Source organism: Channa argus, chromosome 1, assembly GCF_033026475.1.
Source record: "Channa argus isolate prfri chromosome 1, Channa argus male v1.0, whole genome shotgun sequence".
NCBI classification, from domain to species: Eukaryota; Metazoa; Chordata; class Actinopteri; order Anabantiformes; family Channidae; genus Channa; species Channa argus.
This window is the reverse complement of record NC_090197.1, coordinates 28,136,168-28,155,705: the sequence shown is the minus strand read 5'-3', so window position 1 is coordinate 28,155,705 and position 19,538 is coordinate 28,136,168. Positions and strand designations below refer to the sequence as shown.

At 42.2% G+C, this 19,538-nt stretch overlaps 1 long non-coding RNA gene across 1 annotated transcript; it reads left to right on the top strand.

Moving 5' to 3' along the window:
- The first annotated feature begins 780 nt into the window (after positions 1–780).
- Positions 781–2,413, top strand: LOC137131011 (uncharacterized). The gene is made up of 3 exons (XR_010914936.1): positions 781–908; positions 1,466–1,627; positions 1,704–2,413. It is a non-coding gene; the product is annotated as an uncharacterized lncRNA (long non-coding RNA).
- Positions 2,414–19,538: the final 17,125 nt, after the last annotated feature.

Sequence of the window (19,538 nt, the reverse complement as noted above, 5' to 3'; positions counted from 1 at the left end):
ATATTTCTACCTCTGCCAATCCTCCATAAGCTCAACAGTCGAGACCAAAAACACTTACTCTTTTTCATTTTATCAAAGAAGCAAATCAAAGGTATTGATTCATCTGGCATAAAAATAAAAAAGGATAATCAGAGCCTCAAGGTTTGCTAATATACAGAACTTAATCTCATAAGGTTTCTTGAAGTACAGGGGACAACATGCAGCAAGGTTCCTTAGCTGAAAAGAAACTGCTGACACCATGTGATGGAAAATCAAGTTTGATTAAATTAATGCATTTTACTCTTAGCATTTTACCTATTTATAATGGAAACTTGTACTCAGTGTACTTTTGAAATGTTGTTCAAACTTTGTCTCATATACAAGTTTTGTCTTGAAGTGTTTGCAGAACTGCTCCAAAGTAAGTTATTGTCTAACAACAGACCATCCCACACTGTAGTGACCCAGGGTCACTCCATGCTCACAGGTGCTTATCAAAGTGCTAAAAAGGGAAAAGGTTTCTAAAAAGGAGAAAAGGAGTGAGAGCAGTAGACTGAGGGTGGAGAATGTTCTGCCCAGAAACAGAAGGTTATAAAACTAATGTGTGATGTATGAATTTTAGAACTGCATAGGACTTTTTACTAATTCCATCACTGTCAGGCTAAAATACTGGTTTACTTCATGATTTGTACTGTACTGTAGTTGTACAGCATTTGTGTAAAAAGCTACAGATGTTACAAACCTTCTCTTTTTTCAGGTTTCCCTCTGAAGAATGGAACAGTTTTACATCAACAACACCAAACAGAGCAATAGTTTTGGTTACAGCAACAAAACCAGCAATGTTGATAGGAATGTTAAACCATCAATGGACATCATCTATGTCTTGACGTGCATTATCATTTCTGTCGGCCTTCTATGCTGTATTTTCTCTGGTGTGTACATGATGACAGAGGCTTAATGTCTAAAACATAAGTATTTAGACTGTTACACATTTGTGTTTCAATCTTAGTGCTTCAGCACATTTGAATTAAAGTAAAATTATACATCCTATGATTACAGTTACGCATTTTTATATTTTAGTTGGCCGGAAATCATTGGACTAGTAGAGGAATGGGTCTTTAGGTCTCTAAGTCTAACTATATTGTTGCATCACATAATGTTCTCTCTCTCTCTCCATAGTTAGATGAATTTCTTGTTCCAGCACTATTTAAATCTAACATGTTGTCTTCTTTACACCAATTCAACCTGAGCAAAGCTGCTCCAGAGAAGATTAGAGATGATTGATATGTTGCCAAAACAACAACCTCAACCGGACTTGATCATCAGTATATTCCAATATACAGTATAACCTGTTAATCCACACATTAAGTACATGGTCCAGGCCTGCATCTCTCCCCCGTTGTTAACCTTTTGTTAACAATGTCCTCACTCAGAACATGTCTACATCTGCTTTGTCCACTTTTACCAATGTTTTTTTTATTTTTTGCAGGTACGAAAGGATCATGTTGCTCCGAACTACGTCATCAACCTTCTCATTTCTGATGATCGCTGAAGTGGTCAGATATTTGCAGGCCTATGAAATCTTTCCTTATATGCACCTCATTGCTCTTATGGCCAGTGTTTGCTTCATGGTCTGCGTCGCCTTGGAAAGGTACTGAATGTGTGTAGCTGATCATTGTGTTACTAGATAATACTGATGCAGATTAAAGATATTTTATGTGTTACAGGTACTTGGTCATTGCCTGGCCCCTGTGGTACCATCACAGAAGAACAATCAAGATCTCTGTGGTGGTCTGTGTTGTGATTTGGCCCATTCCTGTTGCTTATATCCTCCCTGGCCTTTTGTGGGATGACAGTGAGATTGCAAACACTTTCTTTGGCATCTTCCTCCTCCTTCCGTTTCCCCTGCTCATCTTCTTCCTGGGTGGAACCATTAAAGCTCTGTCTGCAACCATCAGTGTCCCCTCTGAAGAAAAATTACGAATTGTGGGACTTTTGGTAAATACACAAACTTTTGCAAATAGCAGTTTATGATAATATTAGATTGCCTAATTTGTTAATCACTCACATCCATATTTATGGATTAAGGGCATCAATAACCCATCAATACTTTAACTTAATAAAAATAGGCTCCATGGAAGACTTCATGTTTGTTCACTATATGGAGACATGGAGCTGCATACTGTACAGGACAGTGGTTAATGGTTTGTTGTAATGTGGATCTGCATCAACACTGATATGAAGTTCATATGGTCATATATTGTGATACCTACAGAGAGTTTTTTTTCTCACTTACTTAAAGGGCATTTGTCTGGTTTTCCCTAACAATCTGTAAAGTCTTTCCCTTATTATTTAAAATGCATTCTTTACATTTTATTGTAATTTATCTCTATAAATATAGTTGAATTAAAAAGAACTGAATATACTATTCTGTATGCTGCCAATAAACACACGCTTTATGTACATTTATGTAATAGTCATGTCCTGAATCTTTGGTATTCAATTTAGATATGATATCTGATTATAACTGTTTTGGTCACATATGTGTGTTATTATTGAATCTGATCTTAAAATTCTGTAGACAGAGCATAGGAGGAAGAGTTGAAAGAGGGAGAATTTCTAAATTCTGTTGCATGACCTTCCTGGAGCACAACAAGTTTGAACAAATTGTAAATATTGTAAATAAGCAATATTCTCTTAATAAGAACTCGGTCCCACAGCCCCTGTCTCCTCTCTCAAACTGCACACAGAAGAACCTGAGACGCATTGTCCTGTTTGTTGGTGTAGGTGGAAAAATGTCTGTGATTAAGATCTGTTCCCATCATGGGATCGCTGAAGAGTTTTGCTTTCTGTGTGGTGCTGGGACCACCAGACATCATTCGTTGGCAGACTGCAGAGGATGGGAAGGATTGTGAAGAGCTGTTGAGGTGATCCCCCTATAGGCAAGAGACAGAGGTTTGAACCAGGGCCTGACTAGCTGGATTATTTTACATGGTGTTCATGGGCAGTCCTTCAGTGGAAACCCAAGAGTTTGCAGAAACAGGAAGTGACACAATACCACTTACCACACGAGTCCAACGTCCAAGTCCTTTTCCTTCCTACCTCCACCTCCTCCATCCACCTCTCTCACTGCCGACGACTTTGCTGGCTTCTTTAATAATGAGGTTCTGCCGTCAGCTCATAGTTCTCTCCTCCAGATGATGACATCCTGCTAACTTCTTCCAACACTGCATCGCTCTCCTCATTTTCAACTCTGACTGAGGACAATGTATCACACTCCTCCTCCCTAACCATCTGACCACGTGCTCTTTGGATCTGATCCTTTCCACTCTCCTTTCAGCAGTTGTAACTGCATTAATGCCACCTATTACACAAATCTTGAATATATTTCTCACAACAGGCCCTTTTCCAACCTCATGCAAGCAGGCCCGGATTACCCCACTGCTTAAGTAGCCTTCTCTTGATCCCTCCCTTGTGAAGAATTACCTATCTGTCTCTATTGTTCCATTTGTGGTCAAGACCATAGAACGAACAATCTTCAATAAACTCTTAGACTTTCTTTCTAAGAACAACCTCCTCCATTTCAAACAGTCTGGCTTCAAGTGGGGTCACTCCACAGAAACAGAATCCTGATGGTCGTGAAATCGCTTTGAGCTGCAAAAGCCACGGATGAGTCTTCTGTTTTAATCCTACTGGACCTATGTGCAGCCTTTGACAATGTGAACCATCAGATCCTCTTGTCCACATTCTCTGACTTTGGCATCTCTGGATCAGCTCTAGCCTGGCTTCGGTCTTACTTATCGGGACGAACATTCAAGGTGTCCTGGCAGGGACATGTTTCTAATTCTCATAACCTCTCTACCCGTGTGCTGCTGAGTTCAGTTCTTGGTCTTCTTCTTTTTTCCGTCTATACTACATCCCAGGGTTCTATCATGGGGCGACTGTTGTGCAGGAAGGAAGAGTGGTCATCCACCGATCCCGCAGTTGGTTGTTGGTTCGATCCCCTGCTACTCCCCTGCAGCTCCCTATTGACTCTCTCTGTTGCCAACTATATAAATTACGCTAAGGATTATGAGTACTGCTGTCCTGTTTCAGAACACATGTAGCTTGGTTGCTCTCACCTGTCTCCCAAGGAGAGGGAACGACAATTCAAGAAGGGCCTCTCTTTCTATTGTGCAGCATCAGATCATAGAGTTTCCACCCTCCCAGCAAAAAGAATCGGCTCAGTAGAGGTAAGGGGGTCACTACTGAGCCATTCCTTGTCTGGATCCCCCAAACTCACGCTCCCTAACCCAAGTTTTGGTTGGCCCCACTCCACGCCAAGTTCCTGTACCTGCGCTTATTGATTCGGGAGCTGACACCTACTTCATAGACAGACACCTAGTTAATCGACTCTAGTTTCCACTCACACCTTTTCCTCAACCTCTCAACAACCAACTTAACAACCAACTACTACACAAGGTACAGTTTAAAACCAAGCCGGTTTCCCTAGCCATAGACAATAATTTAGAAAGCCTGTTGTTCCACGTCATCGAATCCCGTAAGCATCCCCTGGTCCTCGGCATACCATGGTTGGAGACACATATCCCCCACGTTGACTGGTGAGCCAGCAAGATTCTGGTTTGGAGTACCCCATGCTTAGCTTCATGTCTTCATTCTGCTCAGACTCCCATTGTCCCAATTGAAGACCTTGACACCAATTACCCTGACCTCTCCTGATTCCCCTCTCAGTACCATGACTTTAAGGAAGTTCTTAATAAGTCCAATGCCACCTCATCGCCCCCTCAGAGACCGTATGACTGCGCCATCAACCTGCTGCCCAACTTTTACTGCCCAGCTTCATCAAGGCTATAGCTCCATAGCAGCTCTTCTTCATCAGCTCACCTTGTCTAACGTCAAGTTCACATGGTCCGCTCCAAGCTTCTACTTCCTTTAATAAACCCAAGTCACAGCCCCCATACTCACCTTGCCCAACCCTGACCTCCCATTCATTGTGGAGGTTGATACCTCTGCTCTGCCAAATGGTTGAACCCTCGTCAGGCCAGGTTGGCCCTTTTCTTTGTTAGATTCGCCTTCACCCTCTCCTACCCCGCAAGCTCAAAGAACTGCAAGGCAGATGCCTCATCCTGCATGCGGGACCCGGATGACCAGCCCCAGGACCCTGACTACAATTTACCCTCTTCCGTTCGTCTAGCTGCAGCCAAGGTTTACCTCGAAGAAGAGGTCATTCACGTCCTCGCCCAAGCAACAACACCCTGTCCCTGTCCTCCTTATCTCCTCTATATTCCCGAGGATCTAAATTAAACTGTCACCCTGGTGTCGCTAGAACCCTTTTTGTCATCCGGCAACGCTTTTGGTGGTCCTCCATGCCCAAGGATGTTAAGGAGTATGTGGCCGCTTGTCCTGAGTGTGCACAGGCCGAGACTCCCAGACATTCCACCAGAGTTCTCCTTCGCCTATTTTGGGCGAAGTTCTGTCGTCTGCTGGGGATCTCAGTCAGCCTGTCCTCCGGTTTTCACACAGTCAAACGGTCAATCCGAGAGACTCAACCAGGAACTGTAGACTGGCCTGCGCTTAGTGTGCACACAGGATACCTCCACGTGGTCAAGAAATGTGGTCTGGGGGGTGTATGCTCACAACTCCCTTCCATCTACAGCCACGTGGTCTATGGCTACCAACAACCTTTGTTCTCTACCCAAGACTGTGATGTTATGGTTCTATTGCCCGCCGCTGTGGTACGACTTTGTCACCTTGCCTGGCGAGGAGCATGCCAGACATTTCTCAAGTCAGTGTCTAGTTACAAAAAGTGGGCCAACAAGCGGCACTCTCCTGCCCAACAGTATGCCCCGGGCCAAAAGATCTGGCTTTCCACCGCGGACCTTCCCCTTGGGGTGGAGAACAAGAAGTTTGCTCCTCGCTTTGTTGGTCCTTTTTGTTGGTCGTCGCCTAGGTCATTAACCCCACGGCTGTCAAGCTGCGTGTGAGGGCAGTGAATTCAAACAGGTTAGAGCCCCAACACATATATTGTTATTTAACCCCATTTTATCTTAGTTCATATTCTACACTGTTCTTTTGGCACATTTGATTTGCTAGTTTACCTTATTTTGAGACATCTGCACTTCAGTCTGCTGCACACAGACAACATTGAGCTTTTATAAGTGTTGTTACCGATATTCGCCACAAGAGGGAGACGCCCTTTAGCGAGCGTTTCTGTCGGGAGTGTACAGGCAGCGCCGACACACTGTGCGCTGAGACGAGACACGAGACAGAACGATGTTAACAACAGTGTACTGTTTGTCTGTAATTTTGCAGGTAAGCTGACGAGGTATTTGATAGGAGGATTAAAGTTTCATATAAAGCAGAGGTTGATGAGTAAAGTGGGAAAGTTGGCCGTTTGCTCCCACTCAGTGTGCGTTGGCACGAGTTAGATGTTAGCAATGACAAGGTAGCAGTTAAGCTAACTCGGCCATTGGGATTAGGACCCTGTATGGTACATTTGAATGAGAAAAATCTAAATTGCATTACATGTAATTGTAAAGATGTCAGGTATAAGGACTGAAGTTGTAGTAGTACTGTTTCGTTATTGGTGCCAAACATTTATTATAATTGTTACGAGTATGTGTTAAATATGCTCAGGTCGGGTGTGTACAGGCAGCGCCGACACACTGTGCGCTGAGACGAGACACGAGACAGAACGATGTTAACAACAGTGTACTGTTTGTCTGTAATTTTGCAGTAAAGAGAGAGAAACCACAAGATCCTGTCTGCGTGTTTTGTCAAGTGTGCTACAAAATTTGGTGGCCCGTACGGGGATCAGCTGTGCTACTGAGAAGACAGTGTGAGGTTGCAGAGGCAACACAAACGAAATGGCGCTGGAGCACCTGCAAGACCAGTTGAGTGAGACCCTGGTATCTCTTAGGTTGGAGCAGCTACAAGAGGTGTGTTTGCAAGCAAAAATCTCCACTGACAAACAGTCCAAAAAGCACACGCTGATCAGGTTAATAACCGAAGCAGCAGAAATAGCTGTTGAAAATGAGGAAGAGGAAGTGGCTCATGAGTTTTTAGTCCACTTATTAACAAATGCTAAAGAGGTGAAGGAAAGAGGTGACCAAGCACAGGGGACAGGGGGTAGGGCAAGCAAAGATGCTGCTATGTTGGCCAGCTTACAAGAACAATATGCAGAACTACAACTGAGTTTTCAGGCCTCTACCAAGAAACTTGAGGAGGAAATGTTGAAGCTAACTAACAGAATAACTAGTCAGCAACAAAGTCATGCTTCCCCTCACCAACCAGCCTTGTCCACAGTTACACAGTCACCTGAAGTAACTCTTCGGAGGGAGTTCAAAATTAATGGACAAATTGGAGAAAGAGGGCAGAGGGACAAGCTGTCTTTTTCTAACCTCATCCACCAGATTGACATGGGACTAAAGAAAAACCATAGTGAGGCGGAAATTATTGAGGCAGTGGTCCGAGCTGTAAGCCCAGGGTTGAACCTCCGCGATATGCTGGAGATTAAAACAGACCTCACTCTTTCCCAGCTGCGCACCATTTTAAAGGGACATTACAAGGAGGATAGCTCTGTTGATCTGTACCATCGGCTGATAAACATCACCCAGGATAATCACGAGTCCCCACAAAACTTCCTCTTTAGGGCAATAGAGCTAAAAGAGAGACTGTTAGCTTCTTCCAGAGAGCCTGGTACAGATGAGCAGTACAGCCCTGAGCTGGTTCAGAGGAAGTTTCTGAGAGCGGTGCGGACGGGGCTAATTAGTGACAGTGTGAAATATCAGCTAAAAGATTATCTGGATGACCCAGCCGTCACTGATGACGTGTTGATTGCAAAAACAAATGAAGCAGCCAGCCTAGAGTGGGAACGGCAGCAGAAATTCAGAAAGAACAGTAAAGAACTCAAGGTGAGAGAAATAAAAGCAGAAAGATCACCAGTCCCTGAGACAACAGTGAGAGCAGTTGGTGGTGAAGAACAGTTCTCCTCCATGCCCACCAAAATTAAAATGCAAAAAACACCACCAGCAACCACTCAAATGGAAGCTGAACTGCTGGACACAATCAAAAAACTGAAAGAAGAGATGGAAGAAATAAAAAAAGTTATCCATGGATCTCCTAAGCTTCCAGTACAGCAACGAGTAAGCAGCGAACGTAGCTGCAGAAAATGTCAGGACAACAAAAAGGGAGAACAGTGTGACCATTGCTTCAAATGTGGGCAAAGCGGTCACTTATCCCGTGGGTGTAGGATGAGGAGGAGCACGGAAAAAAAACCAGGACAGGTAGAATTGTCAGCAAGCACTGCAACACCAACACTATCAGCAGACAAGAAAAGTAAGCCATCTGGAGATGTTTACAAGCTGATTGATGACAGTATCCAAGGTATAGAGAACAAAAGGGATGTTAGAGCACAAGACATTGGATCACAGAGAAATGACATGATCAGTGTCAGTCTTCTCTCTCCAAGACGCAGAGCACGGTTGCTCAGCCTGATTGGGAAGAAATTGATGATCACCTGCCTGTTGAACGGGGTTGAGACAAGAGCACTGTGGGACACTGGGTCACAAGTCTGCCTGATAAATGAGAACTGGAGACAACGGCACATCCCAAATACCATGGTGAAGAGTATTGCAGAGATCCTTGGATCAGAAACACTAGATGGAAGAGCCGTGAACCAGACACCGATCCCCTTCTCTGGGTGGGTGGAAGTTAAATTTAAACTGCCATCAGACCACACCACACAATTGGAACTCTTAGTCCCAATGCTGGTAGCTAATGAAGATGGTGTGGCTGAAGAACCAATTATTGGATATAATGTAATTGAACATCTGTTAGAGAAGGGCATAGACCCACCCCGTGGGGTTTCCGAGGCTGTCAGTGCAGCATTCTCTTTTGACTGCAAAAGGACCGAAGTCTTTCTGAAATTAATGAGGAGTGGAGATGACAGGCTAGGAGAAGGCATGGTCAAAGGAGGTAAAGAGATTACGACTATTCCTCCAGGTCAGACAAAAGGACTTAAATGCAGTGTACGTGTAGGCCCCCTCCCAGAGCAACAAGATGTCCTTTTTGAACCCCGCTCACACCCACAGCTGCCGGAGGGGCTGCACATTGAACAGAGTGTGGTGCGGTTACAGAGAGGCACCTGGTCCCGCTTTACTATCCCAGTGACTAATAACACTGCTCATGATATCTATCTCCCTCCAAGAACCATACTGGGGCAGACCCATGTAGTTAAATCCATCTACCCTGCGCCGGCAGAACCGGTTGGAAAGAATGAAATACGAACGGTGAACCAAAAGCCACAAGAAAAACAGGAAATAGAGACTAAGGAGACAGTGCAAGGAGACATGACAGTGAATGGTGATAAAAATAGCTGGGACCCCCCAGTCCCCCTCAGTCATCTCTCTTTAGCACAACAACAGCAGGTCAAACAGGTCTTGAGGGAGGAGTGTGGAGCTTGTTCTCGGGATGAATATGACGTGGGGACCATTCCATCACTGCAGCTCAAAATACGCCTGAGTGACCCCACACCGGTGAAGAAGACATATGTATCCATCCCCAAGCCACTTCATAAGGAGGTAAAAGAATATCTGGAAGATCTGTTGAACAGAGGCTGGATCAAGAAATCAAAATCGTTTTACTCCAGTCCCATTGTATGTGTGAGGAAAAGGGATGGAAGCTTACATCTGTGCTGTGACTATAGGGAGCTAAATAGGAAATCCATTCCAGATCGCCACCCAATACCCCGAATACAAGATCTGCTCAACAGTCTGAAGGGAAGCTCTTGGTTTTCTGTCCTCGACCAAGGGAAGGCTTACCACCAAGGCTTCCTGGAAGAGTCAAGCCGCCCTCTCACTGCATTCATCACACCCTGGGGCTTGTACGAATGGGTGAGGATCCCCTTTGGATTGTCATCTGCACCAGCAGAGTTCCAGAGGTCGATGGAAGAGTGTCTAGGGGGACTGCGAGATGAGATCTGTCTACCATATTTGGATGATAATCTGGTCCATTCTAAGACATTTGATGACCACCTCAGTGACCTGAGAAGTGTATTACACAGTTATAAGAACCATGGGGTCAAGCTAACACCAAAAAAATGCGAGATCTTCAAAAATCAGGTGAGATTTCTAGGGAGGCTGGTCACAAAGGATGGCTACACTATGGATCCTGCAGACATCGCCCCTGTGCAGGCATTGAAGCAAAGAAAAGTCACCACTGTAGGAGAGTTAAGAAAGTTGTTGGGATTCGTTTCATATTATCGAAGCTATATCCCAAACTTCTCTCGCATAGCCAAGCCTCTGTATGATCTCCTCTCCTCAGACAAAATGGTGAAAGCAAAGCACAAACAAGTAAAAAAGGACAAAAACAAGCGAAACAGTGGAGGCCAGTTGTCATCAAGTCATCCAGTTACATGGTTAAAGGAACATCAGCAGGTATTGTGCCAGCTCATTGACCTTCTTTCTCAGCCACCCGTATAAGGATATCCTGACTTCGAGCAGCCATTTACCCTACATTGCGATGCCTCGTAGGAAGGGCTTGGAGCTGTGCTTTATCAGAAGCAGCAGGGAAAGTTGGCTGTGGTTGCATACGGGTCCCGGACTCTAACAGCTCCAGAGAAAAACTACCACCTTCACTCGGGAAAATTGGAGTTCCTGGCTCTGAAGTGGGCAATATGTGAGAGGTTCAGGGACTATCTGTATTATGCTCCAGCATTCACAGTTTACACCGACAATAACCCTCTCACATATGTGCTTACCACTGCCAAGCTGAACGCAACCACCTATAGGTGGGTAGCAGAACTCGCCGACTTCCAGTTCTCCATCAAGTACCGTCCCGGCAGAGCAAACAATGACGCTGATGGTCTCTCGCGTATGCCATTTGATATGGAGCAGTATATGGAAACATGTACACAGGTAATAATGCCTGAGGTAATGAACAGCGTGACACAAGCGGTGGCTGTTCAGTCCCAAACAACTGAGCCCTCGCTTTGTTGGTCCTTTTTGTTGGTCGTCGCCTAGGTCATTAACCCCACGGCTGTCAAGCTGCGTGTGAGGGCAGTGAATTCAAACAGGTTAGAGCCCCAACACATATATTGTTATTTAACCCCATTTTATCTTAGTTCATATTCTACACTGTTCTTTTGGCACATTTGATTTGCTAGTTTACCTTATTTTGAGACATCTGCACTTCAGTCTGCTGCACACAGACAACATTGAGCTTTTATAAGTGTTGTTACCGATATTCGCCACAAGAGGGAGACGCCCTTTAGCGAGCGTTTCTGTCGGGAGTGTACAGGCAGCGCCGACACACTGTGCGCTGAGACGAGACACGAGACAGAACGATGTTAACAACAGTGTACTGTTTGTCTGTAATTTTGCAGGTAAGCTGACGAGGTATTTGATAGGAGGATTAAAGTTTCATATAAAGCAGAGGTTGATGAGTAAAGTGGGAAAGTTGGCCGTTTGCTCCCACTCAGTGTGCGTTGGCACGAGTTAGATGTTAGCAATGACAAGGTAGCAGTTAAGCTAACTCGGCCATTGGGATTAGGACCCTGTATGGTACATTTGAATGAGAAAAATCTAAATTGCATTACATGTAATTGTAAAGATGTCAGGTATAAGGACTGAAGTTGTAGTAGTACTGTTTCGTTATTGGTGCCAAACATTTATTATAATTGTTACGAGTATGTGTTAAATATGCTCAGGTCGGGTGTGTACAGGCAGCGCCGACACACTGTGCGCTGAGACGAGACACGAGACAGAACGATGTTAACAACAGTGTACTGTTTGTCTGTAATTTTGCAGTAAAGAGAGAGAAACCACAAGATCCTGTCTGCGTGTTTTGTCAAGTGTGCTACATGCGCTTACACAGACCACTAAGGATTCATCCCACGTTCCATGTGTCGAAGGTCAAGGCAGCACTCACCAGCCGACTCCTCAGTGGAATCATTAGAGCTCTGTCTGGAGCTATCAGCATCTAAAGAAAAAACACTTGGGACTATTGGTCCAGGTGCTGCTTACTTACACACTGTCATTTGGTTCTTTTGCAGAAAGGTTCCCGGTGCATAAATAGAAATCAAGTTGATATTAAATAATGGATTGGCTGACTGTATTTTATCAATCAATTAACTTTTAAGTTCATGTCAGAAGAACAATTTCAAATCAATTATCAAATATAGAAACAGAAACTCCAATATTTTTAAGGGCAGCTCAGGTCTTGTTCCAGTCCAGTCTCCAACAATTTGCATTTAATTAGGTTAAACATTTTTATTGTAATTATTTTCCCTTATTTTTGTGCACTTCACCTGAAGTTTTTAAATTCCCAATAACATAACTTCAGACGAGTCGTTTTACACTCTGTTTAGTCTTCTTTGAAACTAAAGTGTCACTTTTATTAGACAACCAAAAGTATGACAAGCCAGAGGTGAGCCTAGGATGCGGAGATCCAGTCCTACATGCCCCTCTGCAGTATCCTAGAAGGCAGTAAACCAGAAGAGGCGATCTCCATGGTATATTTCGCAAACACGCAACTTAAAACAGGCAACATGAAAGTTAGAAAGGAAGTGGAGTTGGAGAAATTTAGAAGAATCTCATTTAGCCTGGAAAATAGTTTAAAAATGTACAACAAAGCTCTCTGCGATGCCAGAACAGCATATTATTCATCATTAATAGAAGAAAACAAGAACAACCCCCGGTTCCTGTTCAGCACTGTAGCCAGGCTGACTAAGAGCCATAGTTCTGTTGAGCCTAGTATTCCCTTAACTCTGAGCAGCAATGACTTTCTTTATGAATAAAATTGTAGCTATTAGAGAAAGAATTCACCAGATATGCCACCAAAATATTACAGATAGATCTTCATGTACAGCAGTGCTAGAATCATTGATAAGGCTTTAATCCCTTTTGCTTTTTACCCATAGATCTCTCTGAGCTAACTTCAATTATTACCTCATCTAAACCAACAACCTGTCTGCTAGACCCTATTCCAACTAAACTGCTCAAATAAGTTTTATCCTTAATAGATACGTTCGTATTAGATATAATCAATCTATATCTAGCCTTATAGGCCTATGTACCACACGCCTATAAGGTAGCTGTAATTGAACCACTACCTAAAAAACCCTGTCTTGACCCAGTTGTTTTAGCCAATTACAGACCAATATCTAATCTGAAGAAACCTTTATTTCTAAAATCATTGAAAAAGTATTTGCAAAACAATTATGTGACCACCTCTATAGGAATAATTTGTTTGAAGACTTTCAGTCAGGATTTAAGGTTCATCATAGTACAGAAACAGTCCCCAACGATCTTCTCATGGCATCAGATAATGGACTAGTCTCTATACTTGTTCTGTTATATCTTAGTGCAGCATTTGATACCATTGATCACAACATTTCATTACAGATTCTGGAACATGAAATTGGTATTAAAGGAACTGCACTAGGTTGGTTTAAATCAGAGGGCCCAAAGTCCGGCTCCCGGGCCAAATGCGGCCTGCGTTCATATTTCCACTGGCCCGAAGCCTCTGTCATAAAATCAATAATATATGGCCCACCAGTACTGTTGCCCACAGTATAAAATACACGCGTAAAAAAAGCAATGTTATATTTCACCACAAGATAGCAGTAAACTTGTGGCCGAACTCTCACAACCCTGAGAGTTCGGCCTGATCTGTTTTATTGCCCATTTGTAAAATGGCAACTGGAAGTAAGAAAAGGAAATGGGAAAAGGCCGCCGTTTCCAGGACAAGTGGAAATTGGAATATTTATTTACTGAGTTACGAAACAACTGTCTCTGCCTAATTTGCCAAGAGACTGTGGCTGTGTTCAAGGAGTTATATAAAGAGGCACTACCAGACAAAACATGCTAATTATGACAAGCTAACTGGGAACGAACGTGTTGAAAAATTGAAGCAACTTGAAGCTGGTTTAACGGCAAAGCAACGCTTTTTCACAAGAGCCATTGAGTCGAATGAAAATACCACAAAGGCAAGCTATGAGGTGGTAACGCTGATTGCCAAGCACTGCAAACCTTTTACTGAGGGTGAATTTATTAAAGACTGTGTGATGAAAATGGTAGAGAACATTTGTCCTGAGAAAAAGCAACAGTTCGCCAATGTTTGCCTGGCTTGTAGCACTGTGTCACGGAGGGCTGAAGAAGTTTCATCTGATATTAAGAGACAGTTGGAGGCAAAAGGAGTGGAGTTTGAATTATTTTCGTTAGCCTGCGACGATTTTTTTTCAATTACGGTTTTTTTTGAGAGGAATGGACAGTGAAATAAACGTGAGTGAAGAGCTACTTCACCTACAGAGCCTTAAGGACCAAACAAGAGGGACATATTTATTTGATTCTGTTTCTTCCGCCGTAGATGATATAAAACTACAGTGGAATAAAATCACGGGGATTATTATGGATGGTGCACCTGCCATGGATGGCTAGCACAGTTGATTATTAACTGTGGTGTAACAAAGACAGCGAAGAAGGAGGTAAAGCTGTAAAACTCCATTGTATTATTCACCAACAAGTTCTATGTGCCAAAAATCTGAAATATGATCACGTTATGAAACCGGTCACAAAGGCTATTAATTATATTCACTCAAGGCCCTGTGCCAACGCCAGTTTCAACATTTTCTACTGGACATTCACGCTGAATACGGAGATGTTGTGTATTAGGCTGATGTAAGATGGCTCAGTCAGGGGTCTGCACTGCATCGTTTCTACTCTCTTAAAGAGGAAATTGAACAACTGATCCTATTTGACTGGCTGATTATGGATTTTTAGTCAACATAACCCGACATCTGAACGCCCTGAACACGAGGCTTCAGGGGCAAAATGCAGTGATAAGCCAACTGTAGTCACATATCAAAGCCTTTCGGACCAAGCTGCTACTTTTCCAAAACCACCGGTCACAAACGCAGCCCAATACCACACATTTCTGCAAGAAATAATATCCTGTTTTCCAGCGCACAATATCAATGCACAAATGAGGACGTATGCCGCAAACATCTCATCTCTGGCTGAGGAGTTTCAACAGCTTTTCAGGGATTTTGCAACTATTGAAGAGGAGATCACGCTTTTTTCCTCTCCTTTTTCCGTGGATCCCAGTGACGTTCCAGCCCACCTGCAGTTGGAGCTCATTGAGCTGCAGTGTGACATTGAGTGTTCCAGCCGCCACCAACAACTCCCTCTTGTCAACTTTTACCAGCAGCTGCATGAAGACAGGTTCCAAGAGATTCGAACATTTGTTAAGAAAATGTTGAGCTTATTTGGCTCGACATACTTGTGCGAGAAGACATTCTCAGTTATGAACATGAATAGGAACCGTGTGAGAACAAGACTAAGCGACTCCAACCTGCGTGACATTTTGCGCATTAAAACAACTATTTTTGAGCTGGACCTGCCCAGTTTACTGCAGTCAAGATCTCAGTATCACCCTTTGCATTGATTCTGTTGAATAAAGGTATGAGTTTAAGTCAAATTTCATAAAATACTTGCATTCAATTTTTTTTTTAACCTACATTTATCCAGGTCAGGCAGTTATCAGATTTACCTAGCAGCAGAAAGCATAGTAAAACAAAGCAAAATAAAAGGAAATACAATATAATTATCTCCAAAACTTGTAACATGAGCTGTCCCTCTGATCTCCTCATTCCTGATCCTGTCCATCCTCGTCACTCCCAAAGAGAACTTCAACATCTTAAGCTCTGCTACCTCCAGCACTGCCTCCTGTCTTTTCTTCAGTGCCACTGTCTCTAAGCCGAACAACATCTCTGGTCTCACCACCATCTTGAACACCTTTCCTTTCATTCTTGCTGATACTCTTTTATCACACAACCCACCTGGAACTTTTCTCCACCTGTTCCAACCTGCTTGCACAACAGCCCATGAGAAGTTATACCACAGCTTGACCACAGCTCGAATGTGTCTATTTCTTCTCCTAACAAATTATCAGGTCCTGTACCAAAGTTTTTCTAAGTAAAAAGGGTAAATATTAGTGAGAACAGATTACATTTCCCACGGCTTCACAATAAATGTAATGTAAACTTAATGTTTTAAATAATTATAAAAGTTAATAAATAATTAAAAATAATTATAAAAGTGTCCATGGCCTTGAACAGAATTGTATTTGCTGCAGAATAGAAACTTTACACAGGTGTAAGCTGCCATGAATTTATAGACATGGAAGATGACTAAACATCACCTGGATTCAGGTAAGAGAGCCCAGTTTGACTGTGTTTGTAATTATGGCTGTTTTACTGTGGTGTCTCTGAGCAAGATATTGAACCCCCAACGGCCCTTTCCCATCCCCAGCTGTGCAGTGCCGGTCCAAGCCCGGTAGAAATTGGGGAGGGTTGTGTCAGGAAGGGCATCCGATGTAAAAACTGCCAAATCAACATGTGGACAGTAATCCCCTGTGGCGACCCTGAACTCATGGGATAAGCCGAAAGGACAAAAAAAAAAAACAAAGGCTCAAGTAAAAGGCTTTTGTAAACAATATTTTCATAGTGGTGCAAATCCTGTGGCTTCTTCTAGATCTAAATTTGACACCATTCAATGAAGGCACATTTTACTATGAATTCAGTGGCTTTGTGTAAAAAGAGACAATGAGTCCAGTGGTTTTAGCTTCAGACAGGCCAAACTCAGCACAACACAAAGAACTAAAAGTACTGGGAAAGGAAGAGACACCTAGGAAATACAAATTTTTTGTCCCTGATTTCATTGTGCCACTGCTGCTACTCCTCATTGATCTTTTTATTTCTGGCTGAAGGGGTTGGGGGTCCTGTTGTTGCCACTGTCACTTCTCCACTGTCTGTTTTTGGGTCTTTAAATCATTGCACATAGTTTTTATTCCACATTTTATACAACAAGCTTTTCAAATAAAACTTTGACACCATTTTAACAGCAGACATTGAAAAATTGTGATGTAAAAAGATTTGTGTTTATACAAAAACAGTTGATACCTGGTAGTTATTAGTTACCAATTTTTTTCCTTAGGTTTTTCCATTTTTGAGGCCTTTTGTTGTGTAAGTTTGCCATGAAGGCAACCTTTTTTATGAATTTCCAATGACAATTAATGACAATTACGACAAAAGTTAAAGGGATAAAACATAGGGAGGCCTGGTGGATCAGTGGTAGAGGATTGGGTTGGGATGCAGAAGGCCACGGGTTTGAATCCCACCCCACCAGGTGTAGCCCCGCCCAGCCACCTACGGGCAACTTTGGTGCTGGTCCTGAGCCCAGATAAAAATTGGGTGGAATGCGGCAGGAAGGACATCGCGTGTAAAACCTCATGCCAAATCAATATACGTAACATGTTCTACTGTGGTGACTCCTGAAGAGACAAGCTGAAGGCTGATTTGTTAAAAGAATAAACGTGTGAGGTTTTAATAGTATAAACTCCAAAATGATTAGAGTAACTCATTTCCAAAAAGCACAAAAACTGTTCATTTTTAGATCCTAACTTAATAAGCTAATTTCCTGAGGAGTCACTAAAACTTTTTAAAACTGTTCACTTTTTCAAAACAGACTTCATCGCTGGTTTTCATAAATAAATGGCTGGTGATTCCCATTGCCTTTTTTTTTGCTGAGTTTCATTTGAACTCTCCATTGCTCAATCTTCAGTGGAAGTAAATATGAAATGTACTTCCCTCTAGTAGTTTCCACATTAAAGCAGACTGTGTAAAGAAAAGTAGTAGACTCTAGCAAATGAAGACAAGTCTCTGGTCCTCCATCCTTTGGAGATAAGGTTTGTTTTGCATTATTTATATTATTATATGTATGATCTAATACATAAAACATTCTAAATGTATTGACAAATGAGAAACAGGAATATGAATAGCTTGGGATTGTGCTACTAAAGATTTATTTTGTCTACAAACTTTGTCTTAAAGTAAAATATCACAGTATACAAAAATCTGCCTATTTGACTGAATAGACCAAAATAAAGATATTACTCAAAATATAAGAAATACAGATTACCACACATACCGATGAAGAACTGTGAAGCAAATGAATATGTAAACAGTGATAAGCTGACAGATCAGGACTGTGGGGGTACAGTTTATCCCAGGCCTATGACATTCATAGGTTTTTTCATTTTCTTACATCCAAATTGAGCTCATGAGAAATAAAGTTACTGTGTGACAAAAAATCATACTTGAAATTCCTTTGATATAATATCTTAAAGCTCGACTGTAAACTGTGGTTGTGTTCTCATTGGAAACATACATAGACACTGTGGACAGGAGGAAGTTTTAACGACCGACATCCTGATACATATGCATATATTATATATAAGTAACTTTTTTGTATTGTGACACTTTGATTACCGAGAGGTGTCCAGCACTATAGAGTTATGTCACCCACTGCAATTTGAAGCCAACGAATGATTCACTTCAGAATATTTTGTTGAATGATGCTGTGACTTTCCATAGGGTCAATGTTGATGTTGTTGCAGATAATAAATGTCACAGCCTACAGTTGTTTTTTAATTTCAATGATAAAATATTATTTTTCACCTACATTTATATTTAGTGTGGGTGAAGATGCACCTCATTGAAATATGTGAGATTTATTTAAAACCTTTAACTCTGTTATAGGAGTCACTGTGGAGAATGGGAAATTACGACTTCAACAGCACCTCACGGAACATTAGTTACGCTTACGGCAACACCACTAAATATAAAGATGGATCGTCATCAACATGCTTCATTCTAAATGTGGTGACATACGTTATCATTGCAGCTGGATTTCTTTCAGTCCTAGTGGCCATCTATGATGTATTTTCTCTGGAGTGTGTATTATGATTATGTTTAGACTTCAAACCACTGGTATTTAGACTGTGTTACATGGTTAAGTTTTAGTATGTGTAAAAACTGGCCAGTATTTCATTTCAAATTTAATGACAAAGTCTGAAGAGCGAAGAACTGTTTATATAGTCACATTCTAAATGCTATTTATTACTGGATGTCTTGTGTCTGTTGTCCAGCCTGTCTGGAAACGACACTGACCTGACTTTGGGACATGGTGTAATGAGGCTTGGACAATTTTGGGAAAGTAAAGAAAATTATCTTACAGTGCGCACATTTAGACATAAATTACATTAAACATAATGTAAACTTGTCTCATGCTTTTCCTAAATTTGCATAGGCAGAGGTGAGAGGTGCACCTTGCATTCCAAAACACGACATGCTGATGATACTGTTTGATAAATGCACCTGTCTTCATGACAGAATTGGTCATATCTGAAAAACAGGCGTAAATGCTTTTTGTGGCTGTGATCAGTCGGCGTCAGAGCTTATATTTCTATATGCAATAACGAAAATGTGATTTATTTTAAAATGCATAAATGGTTGTAACTGCAACTGGGCAAAGCAGAGTCGATGAGGTGGCTTCATAGCTGGCTGCATGACCGTTTTTACATTTTTACTAAAATTCTGCAGGTGCGAAAAGACAAAGCTGGTCCAATTTACGTCATCAACCTTCTCCTCACTGACCTTATTCAGCTCTGCTCCATGAGTGTTCTGATGACAGACACTGCAGATATAGTCTCGGATACCTTCT